Consider the following 18,455-nt stretch of genomic DNA (forward strand, 5'->3'; position numbering starts at 1 on the left):
TGAAAATAAGATCCTTAGGAAAATCTTTGGTCCTAAAGGGGATGAGGAGACAGGTGAGTGGAGAAGGTTACATAATTTAGAACTACATAATTTGTATTCATGTCCAGATATTATTAGAATAATTAAATCAAGAAGACTTAGGTGGGCAATCCATGTGGCACGAATGGGAGAGGAAATAGGAGTTTACAGGATTCTTGTTGGGAAACCAGATGGTAAGAGACGTGTAGGAAGGCCAAGACGAAGATGGAGGGACAACGTTGAGATGGACCTAAGGGAAATCGGTAGGGATGGAAAGGAGTATATAGAACTTGCTCAAGATAGGGAAAGATGGAAGGCTTGTGTTGCTGCAACCATGAACCTTCGGGTTTAAGAAGGCTAGGGAGTTAGTTAGTTAGTTTAAAGTTGTTGATTTCGATCGATTCGTTTTTTTTAATAGGAAGATTGATTTGAAGTAGGTCGGAATTGAGGCTACAACAATTTTCTTCTTCTTTTAAGAGAACCAAGCTCAACAAGCCTAACCTAACCACCACAGATTATTAATTATTGCTACCCCAAAAAGCTACCAGCCAATGGCAATGCTTAAATAGTTTAGCAGGAATCACTAACTTTGAACTAATGTGAAAAATGTGAATAAAATTAGTTTGTAACGGATCATAATAATATAATAATAGCTTAGGAAATATAGCTATGCTTTCAATTCTTGCAACGTAACTTAACAAGAAACCCAGTTGAGCGTTGATGACTTGAAATTTAATTTTTAAATTGTATAAGATATCGTTTAGATATCGTATGAACTTGAAACAATAATGATGTGGGATTTTTTCACTACAGAAATTTATGCGAGGTGAAACAATTTTTCTTTCTAAGTATTATACAGTTCCACGATAGAAATACAATATATTTTTCTTGTGCCAAATCTACAAGGAATATTTACGAGTTGAACAATCAGATTATTCTTAAATATAACAATAGAATAAGGGGTGCCAATGTGAAAGTAATATTATAGTATTTTTCGGATCATAAGATGCATTTTTTTCTTCGAAAACATTCTGAAGTGGAAAGTAGTGAAATCCGGTTTCAAACCTAGTGTGAGGTACAGGAGCTTTTAAAGAATATTGTATACAGGGTAGGTTGTTTCTCGCACCCTTAAATCATCTGTGCAGTTACGAGTAGTGGGAATCCCGTAAGTCTGTACGGTAGCCAACTCTTTTTAGTAGTCCCGTCTAGTTCGCTGCACTTTTTGAGTGTCTCTGCACTCACGCGTCTAGTGGGTTACGCTGTGCAACACCGACTCGTCTATTAAGTTCATTTGGTGTCAAGTAGTGTGTTTGGTGTCTGCACTGTTTGCACTACGTTCTGGAGCGGTGTATGGTCACGTGTTGCATGCTAACTAATCAAATGAACGTTTAGAGCAGCAGACAGGCATTTGTTGGGTCTTCTGAACAGTAGCTTAACTAATATCCTCTGCACCCCCCTCCCCCGCAACTTTCAGTTGTGCATCCCAACTTTCTTTTATTAAAAAAATCTTTTCTAAATATTAATTCACGCCTACATTTATATTTGTTATGCATTTATATTATACTATACTTATATGTACTAAACTTGCAGTTGCAGAAACTACAATAAACCCAAAAAATGAATCCCCTACTAGAATATTTTCGTCAGGTTTAATAATGACGTATCTTGGTACAACTGACATTTCATCAATTTTAGTAATATCTTGGTCTGTACATAAAATAAGGGGAGGGGGGAATGGTACCTTAAGAACGTCATCTATTATGCCACTCAACACCTGTTTTGAAGCCAGTGTAATAAGTTTATTTTGAATAGTAGGACCTAAATATTTTGTCTCTATTTTCTAATTTTTAATATGAGTTTTAATAAGAAGGGCATATTTCGCTAAGAAGTCGATGATGTTAAGAACTATTTTGATGTATTGATGTATTCCCAGAACTATTTTGAACGTTCGTTATATCTTCCCGATGTCCCCTGAGAGCCAAATTACAGATGGAATGTTATTATTACATGTATAAAATTATTTAAGTTGTAGCACTACTGCTGACAGGTTTAACAAAGTAATGAAACTTAGGATATTTCTTTGCCGTTTCTTCCTCTTCTACTTTCCTTTTTTGAAATTCAACACCACCAGACGTTTCTTTCTAACCTTTCTCACTTCAATAACAATAACAAGTAATTACATACACTTAACAACACACGGAAGCATCACAGTTTCGGCAAACCTTGCTAAAACGCGGGCGGTACGCAGCGGGGAGGGAGGGGGTGAAAGCGTTGACAGCGCATTTCCTTGCCTGTTGTCTACCCTTCGACGACGTAATCAATGACTTGAACTATTCAACTAATGCAGGTTTTCTTCTAATCTGCTGATTCGCTTTCTACTTTTCTAGACATTTAAAATTTCCTGATTGCAGTTGTAGGGTCATAAAAATACATTTTTGGTTGAAAAAATATTTTAACGCCCAAAGGAAAACTTTTACGAACTATCGGTCTTTCTTAATTTATCATTCTTGTTGCGCCCCCGAAACTCGTGCGCCCCCCCCCTCCCGCGCTGCGGATGTTATTTATGCCCCTGCTTCTGAACTTGAACACCGCTACTAGGTTGAACGTCATTTCGCAGCACCAGCCTGACACCGAGATACACCTGCACTACATCTAGTGTGAAAGAGTGCAGCGATCTAGATGGGAACAGTGATTAAGGTTTTGGCGATAGAGTAAATTTCTATACAATTCCACCAGTACATATGAAGTCTCATTTAAATTAAGGGATGGGTATTCCTTTAGCGGTTGTTGATAATAACGCCTTCATCGCAAATGTAAGCTTGCATCTTATGGTCCAGATCCAGATTGTCTTATAATTCCTATGATATTATAAACAAAGATAACTTACCAATTTTTGCATCGTCAGCAGGTAGAAGTTCATTTTGGTGGCTTTCCCCGTCTTCATTATCCTCCACTTTTCCCTCATTCTTCAACTTGATCAGGAGGTCAATAAAGTCGTTCCTAATAACATTGTTGTTTTCGCGATAGTGTATCGTATCCTCGACAGTCGTTCGGAAAAAATTATCGACTTCCTTCGTCGTGAAAGAGATTTTCAGCATCTTGGCCAAAGAACGGAAGGATACGAGAATGACAGCCCTAATTCCGTCCATGAGGCCAGCGGGATCTGTAATCTTCCTCCCCATCACACGAAACTCTGCGTTTGGGTTCTTGAGAGAGTTTGCCTGGAACCCGAAAGCGCAGGAAGCGATGACGTCAGTGGTGTACCTTGCCATGAGGTCTCTAACCTCGATGGCTTCACCATTCTTAACCTCCTGCTCCATGAGCTTCCTCAGCTCCTCGGCACACTCGCAGACGAAGTTGAACATCCTCTTCATCTTCCCAGAAGTGAAGATGGGCGTCAACTTGACTCGCATGTGCCTCCAGCGGTTGCCTTTAAGTGCAAACAAATGCTTGGATTGCAAAGGGTCTACTTCTTCATCGGCGAGGTCATCATGGTCGACAAAATGGGAGAAATCCTTCACGCATATCGTCTTGATGAGCTCGGGATCGCGGAGCATCAATACGGGTCTTGTGAAGAAGAAAATTCCACCGAAACGATGACCCGACAACTTCTTGTAAAGCTCGTTAATCTCCAGACCGATATTTGTGCGTAGAAAGGTCGAGTTCTTGAGGCTTCCGAAAATCAACGACGGTTTCAGGTATGGAACACCTTTCCTTTCCCAGTAGCTCATTCTGTGAGACAGGTAGAAGTAGATTACAACCACAATTCCAACGACGAATGCTACCAGGCTTGGTAGCCAATCACCGAAACACTGCAGCACCTCCATATTACTGGTCCTTGCTATGTTCACTCCTTGACAGGGAGAAAATATTACAAATAAATACATATCAAAGTGTGTCAAAGACATTCTCTAGTGCATCAGGATTGTTACACATCATGTTTTTCTTATATGGAACAGTTATGCTGTAGCAAGGATTAACATTTCCCCGTTTCTTTCTACGGCTAATATTCGGTATACGTAAGTATGTTTCCCAAATCTATGATATGTACTGCCCAGTTTATAGCCCATATACGATTTTGTAAAATCAGTTTATATTAGTGAACGGCGAAGCTTCTTGATGTGTACATACACTTTAGATTTTCTAAGATGAAGGCATATTTGTGAAATCACGTATGATCTTTCAAGCCATATTTGTACACAGTTGTGTATACATCCCGCTGAGATTTTCCAAGCTCATGGCATATGTGTGGACAGCCAGGTATTTGTTATACATATACACCAGCGATCTTTCAACATATCCTCTCCAATGGCGCAGTTGCTTTGTAATCAAGGGGTCGTGGATCCGATCACCTGTGTAGGCACATAATATCTCTAATCCCACTTTTAAGTTGTAGGTCCAGTCTCTTTAAGCCTATCTGAGCATAAAGTGGACTTAAAAATATTTATATTGATGATCTTTTTGGACCATTTCATATTTGTGAACATATTTCTGTCTACACATTGAACTACAAACTTTCTAGATCAGAATGTGAAACGCGAAGTCTTTGTTTTCTAAATATATGTACGATCTATCTTGATCAGTGCATATTTGTGAACAGTGAAGGTTTTATTCTGTACATAAATCTACGATCTTTCTAGTTTAGTTCATATTTGTGAACAGAAAGGTTTCTCGATCTAGACATACACTTTATGAGCTTCTCCAATCGGGACATAAGTATTTTTGTGTGTGTGTGTATCCTTGATTTTTTTTAAAGATGTCTTTGTTCCTCCATTCATATTGGGTGTTAGGCGTAGAGCTGACAACTCTGCACTGTAAAAATCCATGTCAAGAATCAGCAATATAAGGCCATGGATGTTCCCAAGGTAAAATATTCCGGATGTAAAATAGTCCCCCGTTCGGATCTCCGGGTGGGGACTACTTTGGGAGGTCCCTGGACTAAGCATAAGATCTACGTTAGGAATAAGGATATTAAATTAGGCACATGGAATGTTCTGAGCCTTTACCGACCTGGGGCATTTCAGTGTACAGTCAATGAGATAGTCAAGTATAAATTAGATGTAGTAGCTGTTCAGGAAGTTAGGTGGCCAGGAGAAGGGAATTGTAAAACTAAAAATTATACTTTTTTTCTATGGTGTTACTTAAAATCATAATTTTGGAACAGACTTTTTCATAAATAATAGAATTTTCTCAGCTCTTAAAACAGTAGAATTTATTATAGATAGGATATCATATGCAGTTTTACAGGGTAGGTGGTGTAAAATTATTTTAATAAACATACATGCACCAACGGAAGATAAAGATTATAATACTAAAGATGATTTTTATACAGAGTTAGAACAGGTCTTTGATAAATTTTCTCAGTATGATATGAAAATTCTGTTAGGTGCACAGATTGGCAAAGAAGAGACATTTAAACCCACGGTTGGTAAAGAAAGTCTTCATGAATTAAGTAATGATAATGGTATAAAATTGATTACTTTTGCAACCTCAAAGAATTTAATTGTGAAAAGTACCACTTTTAAACATAAAGATATCCATAAATATACCTGGTCTTCTCCAGATGGTAAAACTCATAATCAGATAGATCATATTCTCATTGATAAGAGAAGGCATACTAGTATAATTGATGTTCGTACACATAGAGGTGCTGACTGTGCCAGTGACCATTATTTAGTAATTGCTAAATTAAGAGAAAGACTCTCAGTGATAAATCATAAGCAACAAAATCTAAAAGTTCTAAAATTTGATACAGGAAAGTTTACTGATGAAAGAATTAAGAAAGATTACCACATTAAACTGTCAAATAGATTTGATGTGTTGCAAGATTTAAATGATGATGAAAATATAAATAAAAGAGACGTAAATAAGAATTGGGAGCACATACGTAATGCAATAGAATCAGCAGCTAAAGAAAGTATAGGATACCATAAACCGAGAAAAAGTAAGCCATGGTTTGATAATGAATGTCATAACCTAATAGAAATAAGAAATCAGGCTAGACTTAGGTGGTTAAATAACTCTGATGATACAAAACTAAGCAATCATAATAGAATAAAGCGAGAAGTTAACCGCACGTTTAGAAGTAAAAAAAGAGATTACTTGAAAAGTAAAATTAACGAAATTGAAACAAACAGCAAAAATAAAAATATCAGAGATTGATATAAAGGTGTAAATGAGTTTAGAAAGGGGTGGCAACCTAAAGTAAACTTGATAAAAGATAAAGACGGTGATTTTCTAGCTGACCCAAGCGATATTCTAAATATAGATGGAAGAACTACTTTAATGACCTTTTAAATGTCCATGTAGGAGATAAATCAGAAGTGAATGAAGTACACACAGCAGAACCTTTAGTTCCAGAACCTAACTTGACTGAAGTTAAAGATGCTATTAAAAGGCTACAGAATAACAAAACACCTGGCATTGATTTAATACCAGCTGAGTTAATTAAATATGGTGGAAATTCATTAATATGTCAAATTCATAAATTAATTTGTTTAATATGGAATAAAGAAGAAATCCCTCAACAGTGGAAAGATTCCATAATTGTTCCTGTGTTTAAAAAAGGTGATAAAATGAACTGCAATAATTACCGTGGAATTTCTCTACTCTCAACAACATATAAAATATTATCTAACATTCTTTTAACAAGACTAACCCCATATGCTAATGAAATTATAGGTGATTATCAATGTGGATTTAAACGTAACAGATCAACTACAGATCAAATTTTTCACATCAGACAGACACTTGAAAAAAAGTGGGAATATAATCAAAATGTCCATCAGCTATTCATTGATTTAAAAAAAGCATATGATTCGGTCAAAAGAGATAAATTATATAATATATTAGTAGAGTTTGGAATACCTAAGAAGCTTGTTAGTATGATAAAAATATGCACCAGTGAAACAGAAAGTAAAATTCGTGTTGGTATTAATATGTCTGACAAATTTACAATTCATGATGGGTTAAAACAAGGAAATGCATTATCTCCATTGCTCTTTAATTTTGCCTTAGAATATGCTGTTAGGAAGGTAAACGAAACTAAAGAAGGACTAAAATTAAATGGTGTGACTCAGTTGTTAGCATATGCAGATGATGTAGACTTACTGGGGGATGATGTGAATACAATTAAGAATAATGCTAAAATATTTTTCAAAACTGCTAAAGAGATATGTTTGGAATTTAAAAAGAGAAAACTAAATATATGCTTACAGGCCGAAACCAAGTGTTAGGTAATAATCAAAATCTAATTATTGATAACAACTCGTTTGAACCAGTTTCCAAATTAAAATACTTAGGAGTAATATTAACAAATGAAAATTATATTAAAGAGGAAATAAAAAGTAGGCTTAATTCAGGAAATGCATGTTACTTCTCTCTTCATAAACTTTTGTCTTCTCGTTTAATATCTAAGAAACTAAAAGTTAAAATATACAAAACATTAATTTTGCCTGTAGTATTATATGGGTGTGAAACTTGGTCCCTTACATTGAAAGAGGAACATAAATTGAGAGTATTTGAAAATAAGATCCTTAGGAAAATATTTGGACCTAAAAGGGATGAGGAGACAGGTGAGTGGAGAAGGTTACATAATTTAGAACTACATAATTTGTATTCATGTCCAGACAATATTAGAATAATTAAATCAAGAAGACTTAGGTGGGCAGGCCATGTGGCACGAATGGGAGAGGAAAGAGGAGTTTACAGGATTCTTGTTGGGAAACCTGATGGTAAGAGACCAGTAGGAAGGCCAAGACGAAGAAGGAGGGACAACATCGAGATGGACCTAAGGGAAATCGGTAGGGATGGAAAAGAGTATATAGATCTTGCTCAAGATAGGGACAGATGGAAGGCCTGTGTTGCTGCAGCCATGAACCTTCGGGTTTAAGAAGGCTAGAGAGTTAGTTAGTTAGTTAGTTAATTCCAATGTAGATTCCAAATGCTGTCTCAAAAGATATATCGTTCTGAACAGACAAAAAATTACATGTTCTGTTGTATCCTTGTGGTTTATATCCTGAGCATGAAGGATTACTTGATCGACAATATTACTCAGTTCCCCCTGTAGTCTGGAATGTGAGATATCTGCTGTTTAATTTGCAACGTGTTAGATTCTTCATGTCAAGAAAGAATTTTCTTCAGTCGATGTGTCGAGATATTGTTGCAGCAAGAAACGAATAGAATGCCTGACTTACATATTTCTTCAGTTGTTCTGTCTTCCTGAAATTAACTCAAGTTTTCCCATTGCTTAAGGAGGAAGAAAATTTCCGTTGCACCCGAGTTGAACTTTATCCTTTGCTGACGATAGATAATTTATCATGAAGACGTTCGAAGCTGATTTCCGATATCGTTTTCAGAATGTGAAATACATGTGAGGCAAATTTTATGGTAGTGGGATTTTACCAAACGGGAAAATATCGTAGGAAGTACTCTAAGCAACTTGATTATAACATTCAATAAACTAATTGTAGAGTGATATTTGGAATGAAATATCCTAAATTTGATGAATTATTGTAATGTACATGTTTAATGAGAGATACATTACTTCTTAAAGGCTGTCGTAATTCATCTCATGACTGGATTTTTGAATTGTTAATAAAATCTGACAAGTGGCTGCTGATAACTCGTGATCGTAACTGTATGTGTAAAATACTATTTATTACTCCCATGCTCTTAATTGACTTATTAAACTTCTTATTACATTTCAAATCTAGCTTTTATGTAAAGTTATATAAGAAAGATATACAAAATAATTTAATCTCAATGTAAAATGCGTAATCTTAATATTTATATTATTTCCATGTGATACATTTTATTTAAGCTTCATATTTATCGAATAACCAAAATATTCACTATTCTCTTCGTTTCATTATTATCTATCCTATATCTTATTATCGCAATTCTTATTTAGTTTTTATTGATCTGTAGGTCGTTTAATTGACTTTACTGGATGTACGCATATTCAGCTCTTATTATAACTGTTCTCTATGTTTTAACGTTATTTAAATCTTATAAAACTGATAATTTCATATTTCTGTAATTTATTTAGTTATTAAAATTATAAATGTAATTGTTACTTAAATTTAACAATTGAAATATTGAGATGTGTAATTGTTTAAACCCTATTTTAACTATCCACGCTAAATCATAAAAAAAAAATCATTTCTCCTTACCGAATGTGCTTGACACATTTTATTCATATAAAATACTACAGTCTATTATTGACTTGCAGTATTTATCTTTTGTATTTCACAAAAGATTATTTCCATCAGTTCTCTGCAGGCCTACAGAAACCTAAGGAAAATTCCTTGCGCGCAATTTATATTCATCACCATTCCCTCTGTTCACTATTCGTGAATACAATAATATTAATTATTATTATTTTCGCGCGTTCCTGTACTTGTTGTTCGTTATTATGAAACCTCGATGTCTACGAGTTATAACTAATGATTTTAGTGTGGTAATAACTAGTTTTACACTGCCGTGCAATTATTAAGGGCTAAACAATAATATTTCCCATAATTTTAGTGTTTTATCATTAAAAAATATTTTTAATAATATGTAAAATTTATTTAGTGCATTAGATTAGTGAAAAGGAAGTTATGTACAGGGTATGAGGTATGTTCTCACTCATTCACTCCTGACAGTTCCTGTTCTTCATTCTCATCATCAACATTTGCATTCTCATCGCCGCTATCGTGTTCCGAAGCGCAGTACTTCTTCAATCTCTGGACCGAAATTGAGTCCACGACTGACTATCCCCGTTTTGTTTTAAATTCCACTTTGTAAGCATTGGGATTTTTGTTTGCTATAATTTTACCAGGTCCTTTAAATACTCCTGAGAAACATTTGCTGTGTGTACAGGATGACTGCCATCAAATATAAGAACCAATTCTCCTGGCGTAAATTCAATGGACTGGTGACGTTTATCGTAGTACTTTTTTGCTTGTCGGTGGCGTTTCTGTAGAGAGTCATAAGCTGCTTCTCGTGCTTTTTCGAGAATCTTGAATTTCATATCATTGTTTACATTAACACTGGGCGTGTTTACATTTTGTAGGCCGCTCTCCCATACCAATCTAGGTGTAAATCCATGAAGAAGAAAAAATGAACTATTCTTCAAATTATGGTAATTAACATTGTACGACCACACGGCCGATTGCAAGTATAAAAGCCAGTCGGTGTGTTTTGAGTTCACGAAATTTTTCACAAGTCCCTGTAAAATAGCATGTGATCTTTCCAATAATCCAATTAAATTGTGATTAGCTGCTGGAGCGAATTTCAGATGGATTCCACATTTCTCCGATAGTTCTTTATATAAACTAGCCGTGAATGAACTTCCTCGATCCGTATCTATATGAGACGGACAACCGTAGCGCAACATTACATTTTCGAAAAGGAAGTTAGCTGCTGTCTCACTTGAAGTATCTGCTGCTGACTGAGCAATTAAAAATCGAGTACCATGATCGATTGCACTCAGTATATATTTATTTCGGAGCAAACCATTTGCTGTTTAGGGTCCGCTAAAATCTAAAGCGATTCTATCGAATGGTTTCTGTGAGTTAAACGTTAAAAGTTCTCCATATGGCGCTCCTTTCATGTGCTTATTTCTGCTGACAAATTACACACTCCTTGCCCATTTTCTGAATGTGGTTCTTCATAAATGGAAAATAAATCCTATGCAGTGCACTTTTGTATGTTTTAGTGAAGCCGTAATACGTTCCTCTAGCTGGTAAACTATGTACTGTCTCAATAACAGTGTTGCGAAATGACTTCGATATGCATAATAATTTTTTAGTCGTAGCTCGCAGTTTATGTTGTCTATAAAGATGTCCTCCCTGCAGGGAGATGGTTGGGAGAGTTGTTGCCCCCCTCGTCTTCATTTCCTTCCAAAATATTAATGATATTTCAAAAAAAATAATTCTTTCGTTGGTGTATAGCAATATTAATTGTCTCATCTAACAATAACAATGTACGTGGCTCTGTAAGCTCCTCGTCTTCATCCTGTGGATCATGTTCTGTCTCTCTGCTTATAGCATCCGCCATATTTTGTGTAGTTTTACAGTGAATTGGCTTTAAATCGAACTCGGCCATCAACGTGTACCATCTAAATAATTTATTTGAAAGTTGCGTTGAGGACCGAATGAATCTGATTGGTTGATTATCTGTGAATAATTGGAAATTTCGCCCCTGTAAAAAGAATCTGAATGACTTAAATGCGTATATAATTGGCAACAATTCTTGCTAAATGGCTGAAAGTCGAGTTTCATGGTCTTTTAACACTCTACTGCAATACGAAATAGGCTGAAAATCACCGCTCGCATTTGGTTGTAAATTCACCGCGCCAATAGCCATACTGCTTGCATCCGTATATACCCATACTTCTTTGGATGGATCATATGCCATCAATACAGGAGCTGTAAGTAAAGCTTCTTTCAACCTTTTCCCCCCAGAGAAATTTCGTCTTTTCTCCTATCGATTTTTGCAAGGGAAGTGCCATCTCAGAATATGATTTTAAAAACTTCCTGACATAAGATGTTAATCCGAGAAATGTGCGAACTTGTTTCACAGTTGTCGGTGTCTTATATTTCTTGATAGAATCAATGATTTTATCTTTGATCCGATAGCCAAATTTCGACATTTTATGTCCTCAGTGAAGCCAAAGTGACATTTTTCTATTGCAAGTTTCAATCCCGCGGCCTGTAAACATTGTAACATTTTCTCCAGAGTTATGCGCCCTCCCCGATGGCGCAGTGGTAGCGTCCTCGCCTTGTAATCAAGGGGTACGGGATTCGATACCCGGTGGAGTCACATAGTGGTTCGGATCCCACTTTAAACTGTAGGTCCAGTCCCGATTAGCCTTACTGTGCATAAAGTGGACTTAAAACACCAAATCAATCGAAATCAATCCAATCTCCAGAGTTATGAGTATTTCTTCAAGGGTGTTTCTAAAGCAAAATAATTCATCCACATAATGGGCAAAGTGATTGGGATCCATGTTTGAGCATGCTAAGTGAACGCACCGAGTCATTGCACTTGGCGAACTAACTTGGCCCTGTGGCACGACGTTCATTTGACATTGTGACATTCCTGGTATTGTAAATGCTGTATATGTCTTACTGTCCTCGGTGTGAGGGATATTAAAGAATCCGCTCTTCAAGTCTGCCGTTGAGTAGTATTTCTTGCCTCCCATATTGTATAATATTTCATTGATGTTCTTCACACCCAGAGCGTCAAATACAGACGATACATTTAATCTGCAATAATCCTGGCATAATCTATAAACCCCCTTTGCCTTTTTACAAGGATAACAGGAGAGTTGAAGGGTGATTTTGTAGGAGAAATAACCCCTTGCTTTAATAAAGTCTCAATCTGATCTTTAATTTCATCACGAAGGTGAACTGGAATCGGGTAGGATTTTAAGTGAAATTCTGTGTCATATTTTATTTTAATTCTATGTTTATAATTCGTGGCTCTTCCTATATCATCCTTTTACCACGCAAAACATGTGGATATTTCATTAAAACAGCCAAAAGTTGATCCTTTTGCTGGGGTTCTAAATTCGGATTCACATCAAACCGACTAGGGTCCGCCCGTGCTTCACTGACGTTCCCAGACTCTTCCGTCGCAAAAACCTGTGCATGTTCACCAATTTCATCCTTATTCTCATCACTATTGTTACTAATGATTGACCTATCCCATGTTTCGGCTCTCCCGATAATAGTGTCTTTCTTAATTATAACATTATAATTTAAAGGATTTGTGTTCCAAATAAGATTCGAATCCGGATTAATAATTCCTCTGGCCACCATCAATCCCGATTTCTCTTGAAACTGTAGGTCCGGTTCCAAGAGCGTCCTATCTTTGTCATATGAGCCAATTTCAGTGGAATACACAAATGTCTCCTGGGTTTCACTTTTATCTTTTAGCAGCTACAAATTCTGGTTGCAAAACATACTGTATCAAATGGGAAACTTTGATTGACACGTCAAAAGCTTTCCTATTCTCATTTTTAATTTGGTTTCTAGGAGGTGTGCCGAATCTATGCAATGTAAGCTTATTTTCCTCAAAATCTAACTTAGCCTTCTGTCCCTTCAAGAAATCATTTACTAATATAGTAACTTCATTAAAATCCTTAAGGATTCTAAATGAATGAACAAATGTTTGTTTATGTATAGAAAATATTAGTAACACAATTTCCTTAACCGTCAGTATTTATATTAAATCGCATGCATTGACTGGTATGTTCTTATCTCCCGTTACCGAAATTTGACTTCCACTATCCAGGAATTTCCCCATCTACTTTCACATTGATGTAAATCAGATCTTGAGAAGGAAAAGTAGAGACCGTTAGAGTTTTCCCCGAAGGTCCTACACCTAGGTCCCCGTCATATGCAGGTTTTACTCGTTTAAAATTTCTTCTGTTCTTACGAAATGTGGAGTGATTTGTATTTACAACCTTATTTGTATTGTTATTTGGATATTCGCGCCACTGTCGCTGCTCCAAAAATGTTCGCGGCGATGAAGATGAAAAGTGCGAACGCTGAAATCGAGAGTTACCGCCATTGCGCCATCGCTCCCTATGCGAACGTTCCGACTGTGTGTCTAGATTATTATTGTGGTTGTTATGTCAAGTATTTCTATTCTGAGCTCTATGAATACTATTATGATAATAGGTTATCCCATTGTTTATATCTCTATGTTCATTTTCTCTAACTGTATATGAGAATGATGACTCAGTGAATGAATGTTTTTTTCCGATGTTCTTCAAGTTTAGTTACTTTAGCCTCAAGATTCTGAAATTGCAATTTTAAATCTGACTCATGATACTGAAGTCCTGTGTTCGACTGTAATTGAGTGAGATCTTGTTGCAGTGCATTTAATCTTCCCTCGATCTCTCGATTAACCTAAGAATAACTTATGTCAACATGACCATTGACCGTGCGCTGCAACGTGATAGCTTGCTGAATCGGCATGTATGCTCGACTTGATTCAGAACATGAAAGAGCTTTCATTGTCTCTCATTCAGTTTCTAGAATTTTGCGTTTGCGCCTAAGATATTTAAATTCTTCAACCTTTTTCAGATTTCGTAACATTTCATGCACTGAAACTTCTTTCATGAAGTCAGGTTGTAAACCCCCGGTTATTTGCTTAATTTGTTCAGTAATTCCCACGGCAGGATCTAAATTCAATAACAATAACTGTTTCTCTCTTACATAAATTGAAACAGGTTCATTTTCCTGATGGAGACGTAAACGAAATTGTTGTTCTAGTTTAAAGGTGTCACCCGGTCCCGTAAAGTCTTCAACAATTTTAGTTTTTAAAGTAGCAAAATCTATATCCTGTGCTTCCTGGGTTCGACTCCAAATATTATGCCAAGCCAATTCTGAATCACACAAAATTTCTGATGACATTTGACTTTTCGTTGAGTCATTCCACTCATTAAGAATAGCTAAACTTTCAAATTTGTCAATGAATTTTAATATATCCTCGTGAAGGCCTGTGTTGCTGCAGCCATGAACCTTCGGGTTTAAGAAGGCTAGAGAGTTAGTTAGTTAGTTATCCTCGTGAATGTTACCTTGAAACTGGATAGTTTCGAGAATGTCGGGGTGGATAAATCTAAATTGCGCCATGATTCTATGATTAGCCTCTGCGCAGGGAAAATGCTTGATTAGCTTAAAATTAGCACTAAGTTGCTTCTTTTCATTTATCATCCTCCCGTGGCTTTGACAGGACATTATTAGCAATTGTTTATTCTCCCGGAAATTTGATAAGTTAGGTTCAACAATCACGTAAGAGAGTGACGACAGTACCGAACACATCTTTAAAATATTTTACCAACCTTTATGCAACATCCTAATGCTAATTCTCATTTTTCCAAAAACCAATCGCCGAATAACGTAGTTGAAACTCTACTCTTATTTATTTGCGCCTTACCTCGTAGCATATTGCTAGGTCTACCTTTTGCTTTCTTTTCTTGATATTTGGTAATAATTGATAATTAACACGACGTGAAGCGCTAACAAGTGAAAATTCCGGAACCATATCGCACTCCAAGTTCACGCTGGAGTGTAACTTTTGAAGTTTAAATTTCTCTTGAACCGAAGCGTTAAAAAAACTTTTTTCGAAGTGTACAAAACTGTACAAAACCTGTACATTATTTTAAGCCCATTTTCGAACAGATCGGGCAGTGCTTTACTCCAAGTTGACGCTGGAGTGCAACTTTTGAAGTTTGAATTTCTCTTGGACCGAGGTGTTACAAAACTTTTTTCGAGGTGTACAAAACTGTACAAAACCTGTACATTATTTTAAGCCCATTTTAAGAACAGATCGCTCATTGTTACACTCCGAGTTGACGCTGGAGTGCAACTTTTGAAGTTTGAGTTTGTCTTTTACCGAGGCGTTACAAAACTTTTTAGGGGGAGTATAAAACTGTACATAACTTGTAGAAAACTTTGGTATTGTGAAATTGAATTTTCGTGATTGTTGCACTCTAAGTTGACGGAGCTTGACTTTACAACATGTTCTCTTCCGCTTTTACACTTGACACTTTGTTAGTAGGAGGGATATTGACGGTTGGAATGAATATCCTTCTTCCTCAGTTATTCTTGTGGCTACCGGAATGTAGTGTCAGTTCCTTACATTGTTACGTGTATGATAATGCTGTTGTGTGGCGAAATACATAGTGCAAGTGACTGTGGAAACAGCTTTAGGTGATGTTATATTATTAGGAATAATTTTAAATCGTATGTGTTGATGTTACAAATATTGTAAATGTTGCTAATACAGAACATACAGTTAGTGGAAATGAAGTCTACCATGGTAATATAACTGTTAATAATGATGATAATAGTAATAATAATAATTAATAATAATAATAATAATAATGATAATGTCAGCAGGGTCCAAAACAAAGGATAGACTAGGGAGACAAATTTTATTCCCCTCCTGTAGAAACTTTAAAAAGATGGTAAGACTTTTTACCTTAAACCATCTTGACTTGTTCTTGTTATTTGTTAGTTTTCAGTGTAAAATGGCCTTATAAGTGCTGTATCTGAAACTTTGAATAAATAAATAAATAAATAAATAGTCTTGTTTTCATATTGAAACAATACAAGAGCTGACCAAGGCAGTTTTATTGTAAACTACAACCTTAGTGACAATGAAGTTCGACCAGTCACAAATATAGGAGTGCGTTGTGAAAGAAGGAGAACACATGCATATGCTGAACATATTTTATTCAGCAGGCTACATGGAACAAAGGAAAACATAAATTTCCGCTGCAACGCAGCAATGTATGGTGTCCACACAAAATAAAACATTTTCGTCCATCTACACGTGACATTGAAGTTCGACCACTGTTAGAGGGGATCCTGTTTACCATGGTGTGACGCCGCCCCGTCGGCGAATAACTGTGGCAATGCGTCGGGGCATGCTGCGGACGAGTCGTTCAAGGTATTCCACATCGATGCGGTGCCATTCCTCCTGCAGGCAGGCGATAAGAGCAGCCACTGTCGTGGGTCCCCTCTGTTGCACACGTCGCTTAAGAACACGCCACACATTCTCAATGGGGGAGAGGTCGGGACTCGATGGTGGCCATGGCAGAGTTCGCACGTGATAGCGAGTCAACCATTCTCTTGTCAGCCGCGCTGTATGAGGCCTGGCATTGTCGTGTTGAAAGATGAGACGCCGCCTGTGGAACAGGTGCCTTCGCACTGTGGGAAGATGCCGCTCCAGTATGCGTGTATAGGCGTGTGCATTCACAATGCCCTCACAGACGTGTAGTGGGCCAACCCCAGATGCCGTAATGCATCCCCATATCATCACTGACGCAGGTTTCTGTACCCGACGTGCATAACATTTTGCTTCATTCTGTTCCTCCTTCCGACAAATGACTGTTTTCCGTATTTTCCCGTACACAACATTGAAAATGGATTCGTCCGTCCACAAAACCCTGTTCCACTGCCGAAATGTCCATCCCCGGTACATTCGTGCCCACCGTAGTCGATTGCCTTTGTTCAACATGGAAAGGAAGGGTTTACGTTTCGCCTTGTACACTCGGGGGCCGCATCGCTGTAGGTTCTCGAGTCCACAGTCGTAATTCGGCCACAGAAACATGATTGTTGGTCTGGATATAGCGCCTAAATATCCATAGGTCACGCACGCTCAGCAGGCGTTTTCGACCGGGGGCCTTACCTGGCTCTGTAGTACCCGTATTTTGGTGGTGTTTGATGATGCAGTGGACGGTTGACTTGGGTAAGTTCAGTTGGCGCTCCATTTCCCGTTCACTGAGTCCATCCCGTTGCAACTTCACCACTCTTCTCCTCACGGTGTTGTCAATAGGTTTGCCCCTGGCCATGGTGATGATGCACTGCGGTTCCTCGGTGCACAGCACGCGCTTATATACGGCGGACTCCCTTATCGTGTCCGTGACGTCATGCTTCCGTCGAATGCGCCACTATCTGGAATTTTCCCGTATGGGTCTGGTGCCTGGTCGAAGTTCAATGTCACGCGTATAGTTCCCCGTTTTCGTTCTTTACGTGACCTTGGGTGCAACATGCTGGGATCACGATTCTTGCCTGCTCACACGCTTCCTCTTACACACATGCGTCACTTCTGCGGGTCACCCATTCCACCGCCTATGTCTCTGTGCATTTAATCACGTATTCCTTTCTGGTGGAACTTCATTGTCACCAAGGTTGTAAGAACACTTTACACATTAGGTCTTTACGTTTATGTGGATCTTCTTCAGACGGAGAACAAAAATACTCTGTAAAAGAACTACTTCATTTAGTGTACGTGGAGCTTGGTCAACACTGCAGTGTTTTTTTTATAAAGAAAATATTTCGTGAAGTCATCAAATAACAGATAATGGAACGTGTCCAAAATAATGGATTGTTTGAATTGTTGCTTTAAGTCCACTTTATGCGCAGAAGGGTCAATCGGAATTGGACATACAGTTTAAAGCGAGATCAGAACCACTGTGTGCCTCGGTATTGGTTGCAAGGCGACGAAGTTACCACTACACCATCTGGGAGGTCTGTCTAAAAGGAAGGTTCCACAAAGAAGAGAGCAGCTATGCTGCAAGTATTAACAGGAAATACTGTTATAAGAGATAAATGAAGACTAGAATTGGTAAACGCTGTAAGTGCCACAAGAATTGAAACACCGTTTTCCACGTTAAACTGTGAAATGTGCCATACTTTATAATGTGTAAACGTGAAATGTGGCTGGTAGCCCTCTAATAGTTCAAAGGTACTCTCAGCAACATACAAAATACAAAATCAAGAGATCTCATGTTCTTTTTTAACATTCTACTTGCCGGTGGCCGCGGTGGCTCAGTTGGTAACGCGTCTGACTACCATGCTCAAGGTCCCGGGTTCGATCCCCGGCCGGTTCAAATCCGGGAACGTTTCTAACGTTGAAAGCGGCTCCGGGGT

The 18,455-nt window shown here is 37.5% G+C and overlaps 1 pseudogene; it reads right to left on the minus strand.

Annotated features, from left to right (window-relative positions):
* Nucleotides 1-2,876: 2,876 nt before the first annotated feature.
* LOC145983044 (cytochrome P450 6k1 pseudogene) lies at nucleotides 2,877-3,845 on the minus strand (annotated as a pseudogene).
* Between the last annotated feature and the right edge of the window lie 14,610 nt (nucleotides 3,846-18,455).

The sequence above is a fragment of the Lepisma saccharinum genome, unplaced genomic scaffold (assembly GCF_977018435.1).
Source record: "Lepisma saccharinum unplaced genomic scaffold, izLepSacc3.1 HAP1_SCAFFOLD_585, whole genome shotgun sequence".
In the NCBI taxonomy this organism is placed as follows: Eukaryota; Metazoa; Arthropoda; class Insecta; order Zygentoma; family Lepismatidae; genus Lepisma; species Lepisma saccharinum.